Below are 21849 nucleotides of genomic sequence, written 5' to 3'. Positions count from 1 at the left end.
TCCATCTCTGGAGGCAGCCACGTTTACCAGTTTTTGTGTGTTCAGACTGTATATCCTTTTAAAGATAGTCTTTGGTTAAACATTTGCTTTTAATTGTGACATTTCAAATATAAAGAAAACAAAAGAATGAAAACTTACCTGCTAGATACCCAGACCTAATAAATCTAAACATGTCATTTTTGCTTCAGGTATTTTGTTTTTGCTTTTTAAGGAAATTGAAACATTTCAGATACCTGGTTTGTCCTCTCTGCTAGCCTCATTCCCTCTTTCTCTTCTTCCCAGAGGTACCTTTACAGTCCATGTCTTTACTTTTGTGTTACATGCTTATATATTCACAAATCAACATATAATAATGATTGCGTGATTTAAAACCTCAAATAGTAGATCTTGTGTGTGTGTGTGTGCGTGTGCGCTACAACCTACTTAATCACTCTGGAAAATGTTCCCAAATGTTGGTCCAAGTAGCTAGAGTTTGTTTATTTTAACTACAGTATTTTATTTCATTGATTAAGCGTAGCCTAACTTAGATATTCTCCTCTTGACATAGCATAATGAACAGAATGACTGTCTTCATCTGGGTGGGTTTCTCTAGGGTGGAGTATGCTAACTGGCCTTGCTGGATCATAGTGCATACACAGTTTCAACCAACTAAATATTAGCAGTGGTTCTCCCAAGTATTTGAACCAATTTTCTTCTCTGTCAACAAGATAGAGGAATTCCTGTTTATTCACAGTCTTGCCAAGACTTCATATTACTAAACTCTTATTCTAGCCTTATCTGATGAATGTGAAATGATAATTGTGTTTTAATAGAGATAGGCTATGTGGTTTGTGGATATTCACTAGTTGATGTTTACTAGTTAAAGGTGAATGTTGTTTCCAGGTTTTGGCTATTACAAATAAAGCCGCTAGAGGCCAGGTATGATAGCTCACAATTGTAATCCCAGCACTTTGGGAGGCTGAGGTGGGAGAATCGCTTGAGCTCAGGTGTTTGAGACCAGCCTGGGCAACATAGCGAGACCTCATCTCTACAAAAACAATGACAATAAAAAATAAATTAGCTGAGTATGGCAGTACACATCTGTAGTTCTCTCTACTTATGAGGCTGAGGTGGGAGGATTGCTTGAGCTCAGGAGTTTGATGCTGCAATGAGCTATGAGCCTGCCACTGTAATCCTGCCTACGTGACAGAGAGAGACCCTGTGTCTAAAAATAAAAATAGCTGATATGGTGACTCACGCCTGTAATCCCAGTGATCCGGAGGTCAAGGCGGGAGGTTCGCTTGAGCCCGGGCAAGAGCCTGGGCAACATGACAAAACCTCATCGCTACAAAAATTAGAAAAATTAGCCAGGTGTGGTAGCGCACACCTATAGTCCCATCTACTTGGGAGGCTGAGGTGGGAGGATCACTTGAGCCCAGGAGGTTGAGGCTGCAGTGAGCCGTGATTGTACTACGGCACTCCAGCCTGGGTAGCAGAGTGAGACCTTGTCTCAAAATAAATAAATAAAAATAAAAAATAAAGCTATTATTAACATTTATGTACATGTTCTTGTGTGAACGTAAGGTTTCATTCAGCCATAGATGCCCAGGAGTAGTGTTGCTGGGTCTTACGGAAACATATGTTTAACTTGATAAGAAATGACCAAATGGTTTTTCCAAAGTAGTTGTACCATTTTGCATACCCACCCAAGAGTATGAGAGTTCCAGTAACTTGTCAGCACTTGGTATTGTCTGTTTTTGTTCTAGCCATTTTAATAGGTATGTCATACACCATTTTTTTTTTTTTTTTTTGAGACGGAGTTTTGCTCTTGTTGCCCAGGCAAGAGTGCAATGGCACAATCTTGGCTCACTGCAACCTCTGCCTGCTGGGTTCAAGTGATTCTCCTGCCTCAGCCTCCTGAGTAGCTGGGATTACAGGCATGTGCTACCATGCCTGGCTAATATATATATATATATTTTTTTGTATTTTTAGTAGAGACGGGTTTCTCTGTGTTGGTCAGGCTGGTCTTGAACTCCTGACCTCAGGTGATCTGCCCACCTTGGCCTCCCAAAGTGCCAGGATTACAGGCATGAGCCACCACACCTGGCCCTTTCATACAGCGTTTTAATCCAAAGAATGAAATTTAAAAATCAAATTATATTTTAAAGTTATTTAAAGTAATTGATTTTTGCCCTTCTTGCTCTTGGATGATCTTTTTTTCTTTCTCTTTAATTCAAAATCAGAGCATTGTGTTAGGGTAACCAAATAGTAAAGAGATGGTATAGTACAGCGTAACATTTGCAGCTACTCAGCCAGGCGCGGTGGCTCACACCTATAATCCCAGCAATTTGGGAGGCCGAGGCAGGTCGATTGCTTGAGCCCAGGAGTTTGAGACCAACCTTGGCATCATGGTGAAACCTCATCTCTACCAAAAATACAAAAATTAGCCAGTCTCATAACCCGGTCTCAAAAAAAAAAAAGGTAAATAAACATTTGCAGCTACTGCTAGAAAATTAGATAAATGTATTTTGTTGCTAAGAAATACATGGAATTTTTCATTTACTAGTTGGACTATTTTATTTCTGGAAAATGTATGTTAAAACTTTATAGTGAAGAATGTTAAACCTCCATTTTAATGATGCCATCCACCTACTGGTGTGATTTCTCCCCCTCCCCTCTAGGCTTTAAATAAGATTTAATCTGAGAATACTCATTCCACTACTAAAAAGAGAAGTGCAGAAACTACAGGAGTAGGGCAGCAATCTTATTTTACAGAGGCATTTTCGGCTCACTGGTTAATGACTTTCCTGCACATACTGCACCATGCATGGTCTCCAGTGAGGGGCACGGATGCCAGTGCAGTGATGCTTTACCACTAACCCTTCTACTGCAGCCTGCTAACTAGGACACACTGTCATGTGAGTCTTGAGCTGGAAGGGTGCAGACAGTCTTCACAGTGGATTTGCTTTGAGAGTTGGATGAAGTGTTTTTACTTCATTGCTGGAATTGTGGTATGTGCTTGTCAGCACACATTCTGAATCATGGCTTTAGATTATGGTTGAGTGGCCAGGCTTTAAGTGTCTGCCAAAGAAGCCAATTTAATAAGTTTTTTTTTTTTTTTGAGACGGAGTCTCGCTCTGTTGCCCAGGCTGGAGTGCAGTGGCGCGATCTCTGCTCACTGCAAGCTCTGCCTCCTGGGTTCACGCCATTCTCCTGCCTCAGCCTCCCGAGTAGCTGGAACTACAGGTGCCCGCCACCATGCCAGCTAATTTTTTGTATTTTTAGTAGAGACGGGGTTTCACCATGGTCTCGATCTCCTGACCTCATGATCTGCCCGCCTCGGCCTCCCAAAGTGCTGGGATTACAGGCGTGAGCCACCGTGCCCAGCCAATAAGTTTTCGGTAGTCAATGTGAACAATGAATTTATTCATTTCACCCAGATGCTTAGCTTTTACCATGAACCTGCTATTTGGTTCCTCTGAAGAAAAATAACTTCAACCCTCTATTCCCCCACCATACCCCCAGGTTAAGAATATGTACTGATCTTGTATTTCCTTTGAAAAATTTGGAAACTAGGGTTGTTCCAAATGTGATGTCTTACTAGTGCTCTTTGCAGATTTTCTATTTTCTTTTTAAAATGTCAGTATTCTTTATTCTTAGAATGGACATATTATACAATTTTTTTTTTCTCGATTGCCAGGTTTCTTTTTTTTTTTTTTTGAGATGGAGTCTCACTCTGTTGCCCAGGCTGGAGTGCAATGGCCTGATATTGGCTCACTGCAACCTCTGCCTCCCGGGTTCGAGTGATTCTCCTGCCTCAGCCTACCGAGTGGCTGAGATTACAGGCATGTGCCACCATGCCCAGCTAATTTTTGTATTTTTTAGTAGAGACGGGGTTTCACCTTGCTGGAGGCTGGTCTTGAACTCCTGACCTCAAGTGATCCATCCGCCATGGCCTCCCAAAGTGCTGGGATTACAGGTGTGAGCCACCGCGCCCGGCCTGAATGTCAGGTTTCTTTATTCTTTTTTTTTTTTTTTGAGACAGAGTCTCGCTCTGTCGCCCAGACTGGAGTGCAGTGGCGCGATCTTGGCTCACTGCAACCTCTGCCTCCTGGGTTCAAGTGATTATCGTGCCTCAGCCTCTCGAGTAGCTGAGATTACAGGTATACATCACCACGCTCAGCTAATGTTTGTATTTTTAGTGGAGAGGTGGTTTCACTGTGTTGCCCATGCTGGTCTCGCACTTCTGGCTTCAAGTGATCTGCCCACCTCAGCCTCCCCAAGTACTGGGATTACAGGCATGAGCCACTGTGCCCAACCTGAATGTCAGGTTTCTTTATTCTTTTTTTTTTTTTTTTTTGAGACAGAGTCTCACTCTGTTGTCCAGGCTGGAGTGCAATGGGACGATCTTGGCTCACTGCAACTTCTGCATTCCGGTTTCAGGGGATTCTCCTGCCTCAGCCTCCTGAGTAGCTGGGATTACAGGCGCCCACCGTCATGCCTGGCTAATTTTTGTATTTTTAGTAGAGATGGGGTTTCACCATGTTGGCCAGGCTGGTCTTGAACTCCTGACCTCAGGTGATCTGCCCGCCTTGGCCTCCCAAAGTGCTGGGATTACAGGTGTGAGCCACTGCGCTCGGCCTGTTGGGTTCTTTTCTTTTCTTTTTTTTTTTTGAGGTTATAGTTTTAGCTGCTCTGACATGCTGGGATAAGACCATCAAAGTTTTTTCCTCACATAATTTATCCCCCTCTTTAAAATTTCTAGAGTATTGATTCTTATTTTTAAAATTAATTTTTAGAGATAGTGTCGCTCTGTCATCCAGGCTTGAGTGCAGTGTCATGATCATAGTTGACTGAACGTTGAACTCCTAGGTTCAAGCCATCCTCCTGCCTCAGCCTACTGAGTAGCTGGGATAACAGGCACACCTCACTATGCCCAGGTAATTAGAAAAAAAATTTTTTTGTACAGATGGGAGTCTTGCTATGTTGTCCAGGATGGTCTCAAACTCCTATCCTCAAGTGACCCTCCTGACTCAAGCCCCCCAAAGCACTGGGATTATAGGCATAAGCCACTATGCTTGGCTTCTTAGAGTATTGATTCTTTTCATAGTCCAAGGTGGTTCCTGCAGCCAGTAAGAAGAGGGAAGGAGGCCGGGCGCAGTAACTCACGCCTGTAATCCCAGCACTTTGGGAGGCCAAGGTGGGTGGATCACCTGAGGTCAGGAGTTCGAGACCAGCCTGATTAACATGGAGAAACCCCGTCTCTACTAAAAATATAAAATTAGCCGGGCATGGTGGCACATGCCTGTAATCCCAGCTACTTGGGAGGCGGAGGCAGGAGAATCGCTTGAGCCCAGAAAGCAGAGGTTGCAGTGAGCCGAGATCGCGCCATTGCACTCTAGCCTGGGCAACAAGAGCGAAACTCTGTCTCAGAAAAAAAAAAAAAAAAGAAGAAGAAGAGGGAAGGGAGAGGGGAGGGCATGCTTACTTTCACCCATATCTGTTGGCTAAGGCTGGCTGCATCTAGCTGCAAGGGAGCCTGGGAAATGTAGCCTCAGTTAATTTCGTTGGTTGTGTGCCCAACTTAAAACCAAGGATTTTATTAGTTGAATTACTAATCGAATGGCAGAGAAGGGCCCACAGAGATACCTGGTTGCCTCTGACACCTCTTAATGAAATATAAAAGTTGCTACAAGAGTAAGAACAGTCAGTAATTGGAAGCAAATTGAATATGAAATGAAAATGTGTTTTCATTTTGTCTACTTTTCTGTATGTTTGAAATTTTCCAGAAGAAGTTTTTAAAAATCTTACATTTAGGTTTCTTCTACCAAGTGCCATTAGATTTCATAACACTAGAGGGTGCTGTTAATGCATTTGCTTTTAGCATTTCTAGCATCTGCCCCCTTGTCTTATTACAGAGTCAAAGTAGGTTTTGTCTAGCTGATAATCTTGAATCTCTTTTGTTGTTTTACTCAGTTTTACAACAGCAGGGGCACAGAAATGTCAATATCTAACATTTATCTGGAAAGACAGAAATGATGATTCCAAATGTGGAATTAAAAGAAAAACACATTTTAGATTTTATTCATGAAAGGAAAACAAATCAGAGATTATGTTAATCAGATTAGATATTTTCAAATGCAAAATTATTTCTGAAGAATTAAAAGTTTTTTTCTTGTATTTGTCCATATTTAGCATTTTAGTTGTTTTGCCCTATTTTCTGCCCTGAGTTTACTAACCATACATACATACTAAGAATTGAGCTATTGATAATTTTTCCTCCTAATATAAGGAGAGGGATATAACTAAAATTTTAAGAATGCAGATAAACACAAAAAGAAACACCCGTAACCCCTATATTATAGAGATTACCACCATAAGCTGCTTGGTGCGTAGCCATTTTTTTTTTAAAGCTCAATCACACATGTATATATACAGTACTTTTTTTTAAAAAAAAATTATTTTTGAGACAGAATCTCACATTGTTACCCAGGCTGGAGTACAGCGGCCCCGTCTCTGTTCCCTACAGCCTCGACCTCCACACTCAAGCGATCCTCCCACCTCAACCCTTCAAGTAGCTGGGACTAAAGGCACATGCCCCCATACCCAGCTAATTTTTTTGTATTTTTTGTAGAGACAGGGCTTCACTATGTTTCCCAGGCTGGTCTCGAGCCCCTGAGGTCAAGTGTTACTCCTACCTTGACCTCCCAAAGTGCTAGGATTACAGGCATGAGCCATCGCACCCAACCTATACAGTACTTTAAAGAGAAGGGAATCACGAGTTAGTGCTCATGTATGGGAATTTTTTGTATATTCATTTTATAACTTACTATCTTTCTGAAGTATCTTATTCTAGGGTGTGTGTGTGTGTATTTGTGTGTGTGTGTTTTAACTCATTTTCTGGGTAGACAGATGCATTACCTATAAATAATTATTTTGCTTTCCCTTTTCCATTATTTGAGCTTTCACATTTTTTTTCCTTCTTTTTAGAGATAGGGTCTTAATTCTGTTGCCCAGGCTGGATTGCAGAGATGTAGTCATTGTTCACTGCAGCCTCAAACTCCTGGAGTCGAGCCAGTCCTCCTACCTCAGCCTTCCCAGTAGCTGGGACCACAGGCATGCACCACCATGTCCAGCTAATTAAAAAAAAAATTTTTTTTTTTAATAGAGAGTAGGTCTTGTTACGTTGCCCTGGCTGGTCTTGAACTGGCCTGAAGTGATCCTTCTGGCCTCCCAAAACAATGAGATTACAGACCTGAGCCACTGTGCCCAAACAAAATCTTTTTCTTATTGTCCTGGCTAGAACTTCTGGAACAGTCTTCTATAATGGCACCCACCAGACTCCTGTTTCTGTCTTTAAAGGGCACCCCTCTGGGTGTCATTCAGGTTATGTATCTCATTGCCTTTGGTATGAGATCAGGGTTCTTTTCGAGGACTTTTTTCTTACATGTGTAAGGTGCTAAGAGTTTTATTCAAAAATTGACACTGAGTTTTATGCCTTTTTGGTTTCTTTCTTTCTTTCTTTTTTTTTTTTTTTTTTGAGATGGAGTCTTGCTCTGTCACCCAGGCTGGAGTGCAATGGCACAATCTCGGCTCAACTGCAACCTCCACCTCCTAGGTTCAAGCAATTCTCCTGCCTCAGCTTACTGAGTAGCTGGGACTACAGGCGCCCGCCACCACGCGTGGCTAATTGTTTGTATTTTTAGTAGAGACGGGATTTCACCATGTTGGCCAGGCTGGTCTCAAACTCCTTACCTCAGGTGATCCACCTGCCTCGGCCTCCTAAAGTGCTGGGATTACAGGCATGAGCCACTGCACCCAGCTGAAATGTTCCTTTTTTCATGGGGTTTGAAATTTTCCTTGTGGCATGATAGATGGTGACTTTTCATAAATGCTCTTTAGCCGTTGAAAATGAAGCTATTTTCTATGGGGTGCAAAGTTTGATATCTATTATATTAGCCTTATTCATTTTATTGGTCAGATTCTGTGATCAATACAAAATAAAATTAATATGGACATGGGGCCTATGCTTGTTTATCCTCCCTACCCCTATCTTCTTGGAGAGAGGATATGTTTATGAAGTGTTGGTCATTTCTTCTCTATTTCTAGCCATTATGGGCTTTATTTCAGTGAAAGAATGTTCAGAATGTAAAGACTGACATCATATTCTTCTTGTGAATTTTATCCTTTAGCAATGTAAAATGACATCCTTTTTCCTGCTTAATACTTTTTGGCATGAATTCCACTGTGTCTGACATTTAAAAAATAATAAGGCAGCATTAGTGTTACTTTTTTTCACTTTAAGGTCTATCTTGGGGGTTGGCATTTATTTTATTTTTATTTATTTATTTTTGAGACAGTCTCTGTCTGTCGCTGAGGCTGGAGTGCAGTGGCATAATCTCAGCTGACTGCAACCTCCGCCTCCTGCGTTTAAGTGATTCTCCTGTCTCAGCCTCCCGAGTAGCTAAGACTACAGGTGTGCGCCACCATACTCAGCTAATTTTTGTATTTTTAGTAGAGATGGGGTTTCATCATGTTGGCTAAGCTGGTCTTGAACTCCTGACCCCAAGTAATCTGTCCACCTCAGCCTCCCAAAGTGCTAGGATTACAGGCGTGAGCCACTGCATCTGGCTGGCATTTATTTTTTGATGCAATCTGAGTATTTTTAATTAAATGGGTTTAACTCACAGGTCTAGCTGTGTTTTAGTCTGTATTCTGTTTCAAATTCTAATAGTGGTTTTAAGTGAAAAACATAAAAAAAAACTCATTTCTCTAATTGTCATAGTTAAGGCCTATGATTCTTTCTGTTTGGGAGAAGGGCTTTAGCATCTTCTTACTCTCTGTTTTCAGTCTTTATTAATGTAATCTTTTCTGTCTGCTTTATTTAATTTAATTTTATTATTATTATTTTTGTGATGGAGTCTTGCTGTGTTGCCAGGCTGGAATGCAGTGGCGCTATCTCGGCTCACTGCAGCCTCCACCTCCCGGGTTCAAGTGATTCTACTGCCTCAGCCTCCTGAGTAGCTGGGAATACAGGCACGCGTCACCACGCCCAGCTAATTTTTGTGTTTTTAGTAGAGACGGGGTTTCACCATGTTGGACAGGGTGGTCTGGATTTCTTGACCTTGTGATCCGCCTGCCTCGGCCTCCCAAAGTGCTGGGATTACAGGCATGAGTCACCGCGCCAGGCCTTTTTTTTTGAGTCTCGTTCTGTCACCCAGGTTGGAGTGCAGTGGCGCAATTTCGGCTCCCTGCAACTTTCGCCTCCCGGGTTCAAGCGATTCTCCTGCCTCAGCCTCCTGAGTAGCTGGGATTACAGGTACGTGCCACCACGCCTGGCTAATTTTTGTATTTTTAGTAGAGATGGAGTTTCACCATGTTGATCAGGCTGGTCTTGAACTCCTGACCTCGTGATCCACCTGCCTTGGCCTCCCAAAGTGCTGCGATTACAGGTGTGAGCCACTGCGCCTGGCCTATTTAATTACATTTCTTATATAGCATATGTTTAGAGAGCAATGTGGCTTATGCATTACGTTTTATAACCAGGTTTACACTCATTATTTAGCTTTGTCCCTATCTTGATGGTTTTAGCATCCATGCTTAGCAGTCTTGTATACTAGTTAGTGGCCTCTGTGAATTTCACTTCTATATTCCAACCTGGTTAGAATATAGCTTCAGGCTTTCTTTCCCTCCTTTTCTTTTGAGCTCATGCACATCTAAAACTGTCTTGTTTGGCTTTCACACATGAAGGGCACCTTATCTGGGTATAAAATTCCTTGTTAAGACCTTTCCCTCAGTTTGTGTTTGTGTTATTGTCTTCTGACATTTAATACTGCTGTGGACAACCCAGGTGCTAAGCTTAATTCAAGCTAACATTTAAGCAAACCAAACATTTTCTCCTCCCTGGATGTGTCTACGATTCTTTCATCCTGTGGTTAAATTATTTTGCTAGGATGTGTCCAAGTATATGATTTTGCATGAACCTAGAATGCCCTTTTAGTCCCTTTACTCAGATTTTTCTTAATCTCAGAATAGTTTTTTAGTCTACATCTTTTATATTAGGTTATTTAAGTCTGCTCCATTTGTTCTTTTTTTTTTTTTTTTGAATCAGAGTCTTGCTGTGTCGCCCAGGCTGGAGTGTGGTGGTGCAATCTTTGCTCACTGCAACCTCTGCCTCCCAGGTTCAAGCGATTCTCCTGCCCTCAGCCTCACAAGTAGCTGGGATTACAGGCACGTGCCATCACACCCAGCTAATTTTTGTATGTTTAGTAGAGATGGGATTTCACTGTGTTGGCCAGGCTGGTCTCAAACTCCTGACCTTAGGTGATCGTCCGCCTCAGCCTCCCAAAGTGTTAGGATTACAGGTGTGAGCCACCACACCCGACCTCATTTGTTCTTTTTAAAAAAGTTTTATTGAGGTGTATTACACACCATGATAGTCATCATCTTAAAATATACAATTCAGTGGTTTTTAGTATACTGTTATTCACAAAGCTGTACAGCCATCACCACAATACAATTTTAGCACTTTTTTTCATCCTGCAGAGAATCCTAAAACCCATGAATAGTCACTCCCATTCCCACCCCAGCCCCAGGCAACCATTGATGAACTTTCTGTCTCTGGATTTGCCTACTCTGGATGTTTTGTGTAAATGGAATCGTACAGCATAGCTGACTTCATTGCCCCTTTTGTTTCTAAGTCTGCTTGAGAGGCACTGATGAGTCACAGCTTGGCCTTGTTCTTTGCTTTTTCCTGCCCAGCTCTGTCTCGGAATAGCCTTAGCCTTTCTGTACTTTTCCTTGTCTCTCAGAGTTTCTCAGGTCTGTCACCCACCTCCGTTTCAGTCTTTTGTGATGCCATTTCTGTCGCTTACTTCTGAGTTAGTGCTGGCTCTTCATTTCCCTACTGTTCTTCCCCACCTCAGCTTCTTGTTTTTGATCCATTTTCTCCATATAATTGTCAATCTTGTTTCCTTTTTTAAAAAAATACCAACTTAAAGAATGTTTTTCCTCCTTTATTCCAACTGTGGGTTTTTGTTTTTGTTTTAAATTTTCTTTTGGCTCCTGCAACAAATCTTCTCTGATGTTAGAGTCTTCACAGCATGTCCTGAATACAGTTCTTGGCTCCCCTAGGCGTGTTGACCTGATGGGTTGGATGTGTCATGTGCGGACCTGTGTTCTGGGCGCTTGTGGTGGTGGGTCTCCTGCCCTGAGCAGTTGAAGCACCTGGCTCCCAACCTTCTCCCCAGTTTCTACTAAGGCGTCACTTCTGGTCAGGTGGTGTCATCCTCTTATCCCACTGCTGAGCTCCTCAAAGTTTCTGTGAATGAGGAATACTTACAGCTGCTTTTCTCCAGGAATTGTCCTGGTTCTTTTTCTGTCTTTATCTCAGGGACTCCCATCTTCTAAGATGTCCCTTGCTGATGGTCGATGCCTCTTCTGCCTGGCTGTTTGTCATCTGAGCCTCGAGTTCCCTTTCTGGACTTAGGAAGGGCAGTCTGGTGTTAGGGAGATGGAGGCAGGTATTTGCATATTCCACAGGGCAGAGGGTGCCCACTGCCCAGGTTCCTGGTAGGCCCTGGCTTGGAGTCAGGACTGGGAAGGGCAAAGTCTGGCCACAGGTGTGACTTCTTTCCTAGTCCTGATGTCAGACTGTCAGTGTGCATGCACCGCTTTTGTGTCTTCATGGGTACTTCCACTGTTCGGTAGGAATCAGTGGGGACCTGCCTGCTGGATGCCATGTTGAACTGGACCCCAGCAGTCAGCTCTCCAATGTGACAGTTATTTGTTGGCTTTGCCTACCTTTTAATGATGAACTCCTACCTTGAGATCTGAAATTTTTTGAGCTTTGAAAACAATTGTCTTTGGGCCCTGATTGGGGAAATGGAAACTTACCAGGTAGTAAAATTAATCTCCCTTTTCACTGAGCTGGAAGCAGCATGGGTGGACTTATTCATCTGAACTGAAGGGTTTACAAAGATAGGTTTTAATTTTCCTTCTTAGTGCAGGTTTGAGACGTATTCTCAGCAGCTGCTTGGTTTCTACAATAGACTATCCAGCCTGCCATGGAGAAACCTGCTACAGATTGATGTTAAGGAAACCATAATAGAGGCATGCAGTAACTGTTTGTAACCGGGTGGTGGCTGTTGTGTAACACAAATAGCATTTCTAATGAGGTGGTGCGGTTATACAATTTTGGCCAGCCTGTGTGGGTTATAAAAGCTGAAATTCCTTCAGCACCTGAGAGCGTCTCATGCTGAGTACCAGGACAATCGCAGGGTTGCACAGACACCGGCCCAGAAGTGGTGGGTGACGCACTGATTAGAGGACATTTCTGTGGAAGGGTGGAGTTTCACTTTGAAGGTAAGGCCATTTGGCGGTTCTGCTTTGGGGAATGAGTTTTTGTGAGGATATACAGATTGATTACTATCTGTTTGTGTCTGTGTACATTTGGGTCTGCGTGTATCTGTTTCCATGTGAGTATCTGAGTGTTTGTATCTCTGGTGATGTTTCTGATTTTCTACATATATGTCTGTTTCTATGTGTGTGCGCGCCTGTGTGTGTGTGACTAACTGTGCCTGTGTAGGTGGGTGAGAAGTTCTCAGTTTTGCACAGCTGCATTACTAGAAAATCTCCAAAGGGTTTCTTAGTGCTGTCAGACATAATTTAAATATCAAAAACTGAACATTAACATTTATGCAATTCTTAGAAGGCACCGCCCTTACTTAGGTATGTGAGAGAGAATAGCAATAAAAACTTCATCTGTAGCGAGTAAAATTTCTGTGTTTTTCAGATGCTTATTTACTTTCCAGAGTAAATAAAGTAAAAACGATGTAAGTAAATTATTTATTTTCAGAGTCCAATCTAGTGCCAGGATTGCCAAAGCTCTGCTGTGTGTTCTTTTACGTTTTCCTTTTTTTTTTTTTTTTTTTGAGATGGAGTCTCGCTCTGTCACCCAGGCTGGAGTGCAATGGTGCGATCTTGGCTCACTGCAATCTCCGCCTCCCAGGTTCAAGCAACTCTCCCGCCTCAGACTCCCAAACAGCTGGGATTACAGGTGCCTGCCACCACGCCTGGCTAATTTTTTTCTATTTTTAGTAGAGATGGGGTTTCACCATGTTGAGAAGGCTGGTCTCAAACTCCTGACCTCAGGTAATCCATCCGCCTTGGCCTCCCAAAGTGCAGGGGTTACATGTGTGAGCCACCGTGCCCAGCCTATGTTTTCCTTCTATGCAGAGTTTCAGAAGTTTGATGAAAAGTAAGTAAACAACCAAAAAGGAATATAAGTGAAACAAACTTCATGGAGAGCTAGAGTGTCTTATAGCTGAGTGCAGACATATTTTTAATTCTTTTAAGGTCTTTGGGTTATTAAAAAATGTCAGGTTCAGATACCAGAAAAAAGCAAGACATCTGTAGCATACAATTCTAAGTGATTGCAGTCTCTGTATTTAATGAATATAATTTTTAATGAATTGCTTAGGAAGAACACCTTTGCAGGAAAAAGAATGTATAACATACAGGCATGGAATATTTAAAGCCTCCCATTTATTGAAGATCAGGGAAAAGCTTTGCAATAATTTTGATCACCATGTATGTGGTGTTAACCTGGGGAAGAATTAGTGTCCCAGCCCCAGATAATTGCAGTGCAGTTTAGGCAAACCCACTCTTCGGCCCTTAGGTAATCTATTAGAGCAGGTGAATCCCTCAGAGCTCCCTTTTCCTTATCTTGGGAGAGTCTGCAGGGAAGAGGAACGCTTGGTATACTGGACTAGTGGGGAGCAGGGGGTATGGTGTGGTGGGGAGAAACAATACTGCAAAAGAGATTTGCAAATGGAATGTCTTCCAGATGAGACCGGGAAAGTGGTTGGTGTTGAGAGGACTGAATAAATGGGCCAAAGTCCAGCAAAACCAAGCAGGCGTAATTGGGTAGTTAGGAAATAGAGGCAAAGTGGAGCTGGATCTTTCTCTGCAGGTGAAAGAAGGAAATTTGGCTTTGGTCCTTGGAGAATGACATGGTCTGAAGAGCAGATCACAGAGAGGGCTGGTGAGTCCGTTGAGTTACTTGAGATGCTTCTCCCAGCACCTGAGCCTGCCTTCTCCCAGCAGGGGCAGCTCTGGCAACAGTAGCTGGAGGTGACCAAGTGTCCTACTGAGGCTTCCTCTTCAGGGACTGTGCTGGAAAGAGGATGGAGCAGGCATCCCAGACACAGTGGGACTGAATCAGCAGGGCACAGCCATCTCCTGGAAGTTATCCAGGCCCCCAAGATTTTTGTATTGGGTGAGCCAGGGGGAGCATCAAATGACAAAAGGCATCTGGAGACCTGGAAGAGAAGAAAGCATTCTTTCTATTCCCTGAAAGTAACTCACACATTTTCCTCAGCTTCCTTCAGAATGACTTTTAGATATGACCTTCTCAGGCCTATTCTGGTCTTTTGGCCTTTTCTTCAGAGTCTTGTTCTCTTAGCTTGGAAGGTAACACGAGCAATGTTTGTCTTCCAGAATGATTGTTGGACCCACAGCATTGGCCCTGAGCTTTTTTGCAGAGATAAATCAACCTCTCTGTGCTCCAGTTTCTCATCTGTGAAATGGAGAGAATAACAACCCCTCCCAGAATTTTTGTAAGGGCTAAGTGAAACCATGTTTGTGCCTGGGACTTGATAGTTCATTATGCACATGTTTTTATCTTGTTGTTAAAATTCCATATAAAATTAGCTTTTCAGTGGCTCCTGTGATGACTGATGATTAATACATTTTAAATAGTGTTTAAATAAAAAGCACCATGTGTGCAAAAAGTGATGTGTTAAATCACATAGTAGAAATAAATGCAATAAAACTCATCTTTGTTCTGCTTTAGTTTGCTAAAATGTACATTCAGATTTTAATTTTGTCATGCAGGCTGCACTTTTTGCTATACTGCCCCTCCCTTTCCCCTTTCACGTCCCAGCCACAAGATTTCCCTGAACGAGTCAGGGATTCCCGAAGTATTTGAATGCCTTTTATGCATTGGACACTGTGTCCCTGCTGCCATCTCATTCTGGTAGGGAGCGGACAGGAAGCTGGGAACCATGGAAACACAGAAGACGGACAGCTGACCCAGGAGTGCTCCCTGGAGGAGGAGGTCTCTTGAGCCCAGACCTGGGAACTCTGGAGGTCAGCGTGGGCAGTGTGGGCAGCACCTGGCACTGAGGAGAAATGGCCAGGATGACGAGGCTTAAGATGGTCTTGTTATAATTTTATTTAAATAAAGTTTTGGAAAGAAAACTTCTGCTGAAAGATACCAGGCACAGTAGGCGCTGTAGCGTCTGTTTGCTATAGCATTAGGTTAGAAAAAGAAAGATTGCGGATAACTTTGTATCTTAAACCCCCAAACAAACAAAGCATACACCACTCTGACATTTTACTTTCTCAGACTCCATCGCTCTTCTGAACAAGCAGGCAAATGAGTTATCGTCTTGTCACCTAGATACCATGACCATCACCTTTCATGGCTCATGCATAATTCGATGTCAGCAAAATGACGTGTCTCAGGCTGGACTCAGGAGCTTTTTTAGGATTTAGTGTTGCATTTGGGACTAGAGCTTGTCTGTACCAGAGCTTCTGGGACTAAGTCTTTGGGCTGGACTGAAGGGATCTTCTGTAGGCAGAGCCTGTTCTTCAACATCTTGTTTCATTCTGTCAGTTGTGCATTTTACTTTATGTGCCATAAACTATTTGCTGTCAGTTAGGAATGATCCTCCCCACCCAACTCACCCCATGGATGTTTCAGGAAAATTTCCCACGTTTATCCAGTGGCATTGCATCCTCTCTGGCCCACTGGTGAGGACCTGAGAACCCATTTTTAGATTATTTCTAACTAGTACAGTGTTTGCCCAGGGACCCCTTTTTTTCTACCGTCAGAGCAGGGTTGCTACTGTCAGGACCCCTCTTGGGGCCCTGGGAGTGGCCTCTAAGGGATCATTACTCCTGGGGCTCGCTACAGATGGAAACTGGTTTCCGAGATGGAACTCGGCAGTGGTACCTATGTTCCCTCTCAGAAATCCAGGTTTTATCTGGCTTCCTTTAAAACATTTCCAACTCTTAAAAGAATTAAGTCCACAAACTGAGACAGTGACAGAAGGCTGAGATGGCACATTAGGGTGCAAAGGAGATTCCTTCCATTGCAGTCATTGGAGGTAGTTTGGTTTAGGGCTCTGGTAGATTATTGTAATGAATTATAAGGCCACCCTGGTGCTGCAATTCTGGGTACCCCCTCCATCATTGTGGCAGGGGAATATGATGATATTTTGTCATCAGTGCCATCATCTTATACCGCTTTCTCACTTTGGCACAGTATTTCTATGGGCATGTTAGTTTAAGGTCAGTAAATAATCTGACTTAAGTCGGGCACTTGGAACATGCCTTTCATGTCAGTGTGCAGAGCTTTTCCATCAGTGACTTGCAGACTCTTTTCCCCTGACCCACAGCATGAAGCGTTTTACCTTGACACTCTCGGTTACCCCTGTCTTTTGAGATATGCTCTGAAGTTTTTTGTTCTGTCAAATGCCATTGTTTTAAAAATTCTGGTCAAGATCCACTAATTTAATTTCATGACCCACTAGTAGGTACTGACTTGCGGTTTGAAAAATGAGCGCTGGCTAGGCATGGTGGCTCATGCCTGTGATCCCAGCACTTTGAGAGGCTGAGGCGGGAGGATTGCTTGAGCTCAGGAGTTCGAGACCAGCCTGGGCAACAAGTAGACCCTGTCTCTACAAAAAATACAAACATTTGCTGGGCATAGTGGCTCATGCCTGTGGTCACAGCTACTCAGGAGGCTGAGGTGGGAGGTTGCAGTGAGCTGCGATTGCTTGACTGCACTCCAACCTGGGTGCCAGAGCCAGACTGTGTCTCAAAAAAGACAAACAAACAAACAAACAAACAAGATCAAGAGTTCCTGCAGTGTTTTGGAGAAGACTGCAGGATGATTTTTTTTTTTTTTTAAATTCAGTCACATGCTGTGAGCATACTTGTCATCACAAGATCAAATAATCACCACTGCTTACAAGTTCATTCATTGCTGCTTGGAGCTTTAAATGGAATAATTATAGCTAGGATCAGCATCAGAATTGCAAACTCCCTGAAGTCGGACTCTGTATTAGGTAACCAGTTAAGTCATTTCATTCAAAGGAAGTTGATCATATACAAGTTGAAGATTTTTTTTTTTTTTGAGAATTCAGAGCGTTTCATTCAAAACTAGCCCTCACCACACCTACAAGTTGAGGGCATATGTTCCAACAATCTTTTTTGACTTGAATGAAAAGCATTTAGGTCAAATGTTAGCATTTAACAGAACTTAACGGAGCAGCCACAGTTTGATGATAATCCCCTTATGGGATTAAAGCAAAGAGCCATGGATTGGCTTTTGAAATGTGCTTCATCATTGAACCTAGCTGGCCCTGAAAGCTCTTGTGTCTTAGTGAGAACCAAAGTAGCACTTGGCAGGCTGAGGTTTTGAGTGTCCTTATCCCAGAGGGCACTCCTTCTTAGTCATATTCTTCCCCTGTCTGGATTGGTTTAAAGAAGTGCAGACAATAGCTTTTTCCCAGCCAAGATTGCCTATCCCAAGGTGTGGGTGATCTGAGGACCTCTAGCATGAGAATATTTGTGCATTTGTTAAAAATACAGGTTCCTGGCCGGGTGCGGTGGCTCATGCCTGTAATCCCAGCACTTTGGGAGGCCAAGGCAGGTGGATCATGAGGTCAGGAGTTCAAGACCAGCCTGGCCAAGATGGTGAAACCCTGTCTCTACTAAAAATACAAAAATTAGCCGGGTGTGGTGGGGCACACCTGTAATCCCAGCTGCTTGGGAGGCTGAGGCAGAGAGTCCTTTGAACCCGGGAGGTGGAGGATGCAGTGAGCTGAGACTGCACCACTGCACTCCAGCCTGGGCAACCGAGCAAGACTCCATCTCAACAAACAAACAAACAAAAATACAGGTTCCCAAGCCCCCAAGGTAGGTCTATAGGATTAGAATATGAGGAGGGGACATTTTTAAAATTGGTGGGATTACAGGGTTTTTGAATTCTTTTAGTCTTCTAAAGTCAATTTTACTGCGATAGTGTTTACATAGAGCAAGTGGATACACATCCAAATGGAGCCACCAGAATCACAGTCAAAACAGTAGATTTCTATCATTCCAAAGGTTCCGTCCTTTCCCTGGGGAGCCCTTTCCTCCATTCCTGCCCTAGGTAACCACTCTCCGCTTCCCGTAGAATGGTTTGTCTTTTGAGAATCAGACTGCATGTCTCGTGTCTGGCTGCTTTAACGAAATGTCCGTGCAGCTCCCTTGTGCTGTCAGGCACGTCAGCAGACGCTCTCTGGTTTGTTGCTAACTAGTATGCCTTTTGATGGACCCACCATGATTTGCTTACCCGTCCACCTCTTGATGGCTCTTTGGATGTTTCTAGTTTGGGGCTGTTATAAATAAAACAGTGTCGAATTTTTGTCTTACATGTATTTGTGTGAAAGAAATCTGTCTTTTTTTTTTTTTTTTTGAGACAGAGTCTGACTCTGTTGCCTGGGCTGGATTGTAGTCGTGCAGTCTCAGCTCACTGCAACCTTTACCTTCTGGACTCAAGCCATCCTCCCACCTCAGTCTCCTAAATAGCTGGGACTACAGGCGGATACCACCATGCCTGGCTAATTTTTCTTTTTTTTTTTTGGTAGAAATGGGGTTTCGTCACGTTGCCCAGGCTGGTCTTGAACTCCTGGGCTCAAGCGATCCGCCTGCCTCAGCCTCCCAAAGTGCTAGGATTGCAGGTGTGATCCACCGTGCCTGGCCCAGAAGTGTATATTTTAAATAAGCTTCCCACGTGAGTCTTAAGCACATGAGCCACTGATTCTTATTCTGGCTATTCCTCTCTCTCGTATCCTTTGGGAGAAGTGTGGGTTTTTGTCTAGAGCAAATGATGGATTTGCCATGGATTTATATTTCTGATATAGTATTTATTCAGTGCCGTCTACTTGGAGTAAATGTAAATTTCATTAGCATTTATGGAACATCTATCTTCTCCACACCCCCCCACCCCCGCCCCGTGTACTTCCTTGTAAACAGCATCTGTCTATTGTGTACTAGGAGCTGGGAATATAAAGTTGAATTTTATGTTTTATTTTTTGTAGAGTCAGAGTCTCGCTATGTTGCTCAGGCTGATCTCGAACTCTTGGCCTCAAGCAATCTTCCCAACTAGGCCTCCCAAAGCGTTGGGATTATAGGCATGAGTCACTGTGCCCAGCCTTAAAGATGAATTTTACATAGGGGGATTCTACTCTTTGGGCAGACTATTAGTGATTAATTCATTAGCCATTGGAGGGTTTCTGTGTTACCTGCTCACTCTGCTAGGTGCTGATCATGAAAGGACAGGTTTTTCTTAGGATTTGGCGGTTCTTTCGAGAAACACAGAAGGTTTTGGTATTTAACTCCACGAATAGCTCAGCTCTGAAAACTTCTGGACAGTGCCATCACATTTCTCCTTCAGGTGGCCCTGCTAAGCCACAGTGAGAGGGGTGACTCTGTTTCCTGGACAGGGAGAGATGGTCAGATAAAATGAAGTTCAAAAGAAATCATTACAGGCTGAATAGCTGATGAAACAAGTACTGATTAAAAGCTTCTGCATTTGTGCGTGATTGTTGGTGGCTGGAGAGCTAGTGATTCAGTCCTTAGGGAACTGGAAGATTTGTTACACGTCTAAATATTTTATTTTACTTTTCTACTTCCTCATAACAGAATTTTCCAGATGGCTGATTTTTTTTCTCTGTCAGGTTTACATTTATTTCCAGGTGACTTTTTTTTTTTTTTTTTTTTTTTGAGACTGTAGCGATTTCCTGCTTCCTCTAAGGTAGTGATTTTTAACTTTGGCTGCAGGGAGCTTTAAGAAATCTAGATACCAAGTATAATTTGTAGCACCTTGGCTTTTCTCCACTCTCTTCTGAAACCCAAAGTTATTTTAGAACTTTAAACATGAGGACATTATTCCGCACTGCTGTATCCTGAGCTCACAGCAGAAAGGACTGAATTGATTTGCTTGCATTACATTGTAAAGGGGGTAGATGCTGTAAGGGGAACCAGCTTTCCCCTGGACTTGAGTCTGAGGAGTAAGGAAGAACTGGTGCTAATGTGGACGCCATGAAGCTCTTAGGGGTGAAATTGGGCCCTTCTTTTGTAGTTAAGTTAGTTTAGAAAATATGGAGGAGTAAAAACAGGAAAATAAGTCATTTGTGTTTCTATCACTCAACATTTTGGTTAACATTTTGGTGTGTGTATACATGGCCACATACTTTACACATACACAGTGGGTTAATGCTGTACATGCTATCTTTTTCATTATATATATTGCTTTTAATTCTTTTCACTTATGAAATAACTTTTTTCACTCAAAACTAGTATCTTCTACCATTCTTTTTATTTTTTTATTTTTATTATGATAAGAACATTTAACATGAGATCTACCTTATTAACAACTTTTTTTTTTTTTCCTCGAGACAGAGTCTCACCCTGTCACCCAGACTGGAGTGCCGTGGTGCGATCTTGGCTTACTGCAACCTCTGCCTCCTGGGTTCAAGTGTGTCTCCTATCTCAGCCTCCCAAGTAGCTGGGATTACAGGCATGCTCCACCACGCCTGGCTATTTTTTATATTTTTAGTAGAGATGGGTTTCACCATGTTGGCCAGGCTGGTTTCGAACTCCTGACCTCAGGTAATCTGCCCACCTTGGCCTCCCAAAGTGCTAGGATTACAGGCCCAGCCGACAACTTTTTGAGTGTACAATATGGTATTGTTTTGTTTTCTGGCTAATTTTAAAAAATTTCATTTTTTGTAGAGATGGAATCTTACTATGTTGCCCAGGCTGATCTTGAACTCTTGGCCTCAAGCAATCGTCCCACTCTTAGCCTCCCAGAGTACTAAGATTATAGGCGTGCATGAGCCACCATGCCTGACTGAAGTATTGTTAATTATAGGCACAGTGTGGTCCAGCAGATCTCTAGAATTTGCTCATGTTGTGTAACTGAAACTTTTTTTTTTTTGAGACAGAGTCTTGCTCTGTCACCCAGTCTGGAGTGTAGTGGTGCAATCTCGGCTTACTGCAACCTCCGCCTGCTGGGTTCAAGTGATTCTTGTGCCTCAGCCTCCTAAGTAGTTGGGCTTATAGGTGTGCACCACCACGCTGAGCTAACTTTTGTATTTTTGGTAGAGACGGGTTTTCACCATGTTGGCCAGGCTGGTCTTGAACTCCCGACCTCAGGCAGTCCTCCTGCCTTGGCCTCCCGAAGTGCTGGGATTACAGGCGTGAGCCACCGTACCTGGCAACCTAAAACTTTTAACCTGTTGAAGTCAGTTCTCCATTGACCGCCCCCCCAAGTCCCTGGCATCCACCATCCTACTCTGCTTCTGCATTTGACTATTTTAGACGCCTCACGTAAGTGGAATCATGCAGTATTTGTCCTTCTGTGACTGGCTTGTTTCACTTTATGGAAAGATGTTCACCCTGTGTTATGTAAAAAGGCAAGTTAAAAAATAACACATATATAACAGGGTAAACATCTTTCCATGTCAATAAATATTTCTGTGCTTTCTTAACAATGTTAAAATGTAGACGTTAGGTCTTACTTTTTCTGGATTTTATTACTTGGTGGTAACCAATTGTCTTGACATGTATAGTTGGTTTTATGATTTGAAGTGCTGCCATATCATATGTTCATCAGTTTTTGGGTTTTTTTTTTAATGACTAATAGTTACTTTGTTTTCATACTTGTTGAACTTCTGTTTATTACAACTTTACATTAGGGTTCTTATCTCACCGGCCACACTCCTCCTATTTTTCAAATATTTGTGGCTATCC

The 21849-nt window shown here is 42.8% G+C and overlaps 1 protein-coding gene across 9 annotated transcripts in view; it reads left to right on the top strand.

Annotated features, from left to right (window-relative positions):
* Positions 1–21849, top strand: part of SLC23A2 (solute carrier family 23 member 2) — a 215885-nt gene that overhangs the window by 105684 nt on the left and 88352 nt on the right. Inside the window, exon 1 of one of the 9 annotated variants that reach the window (XM_034947321.3) lies at positions 12190–12342. The exons of the other annotated variants lie outside the window; for them this stretch is intronic. The gene's annotated coding sequence lies outside the window, so the exon portion shown is untranslated. Of the gene's footprint in view, positions 1–12189; positions 12343–21849 lie in introns of those variants that run through there. 9 annotated transcript variants of the gene reach the window in all.

This window comes from Pan paniscus, chromosome 21 (genome assembly GCF_029289425.2).
Source record: "Pan paniscus chromosome 21, NHGRI_mPanPan1-v2.0_pri, whole genome shotgun sequence".
NCBI classification, from domain to species: Eukaryota; Metazoa; Chordata; class Mammalia; order Primates; family Hominidae; genus Pan; species Pan paniscus.
The sequence above is the reverse complement of the archived record's forward strand: the minus strand, read 5'-3'. Positions and strand labels throughout refer to the sequence as shown.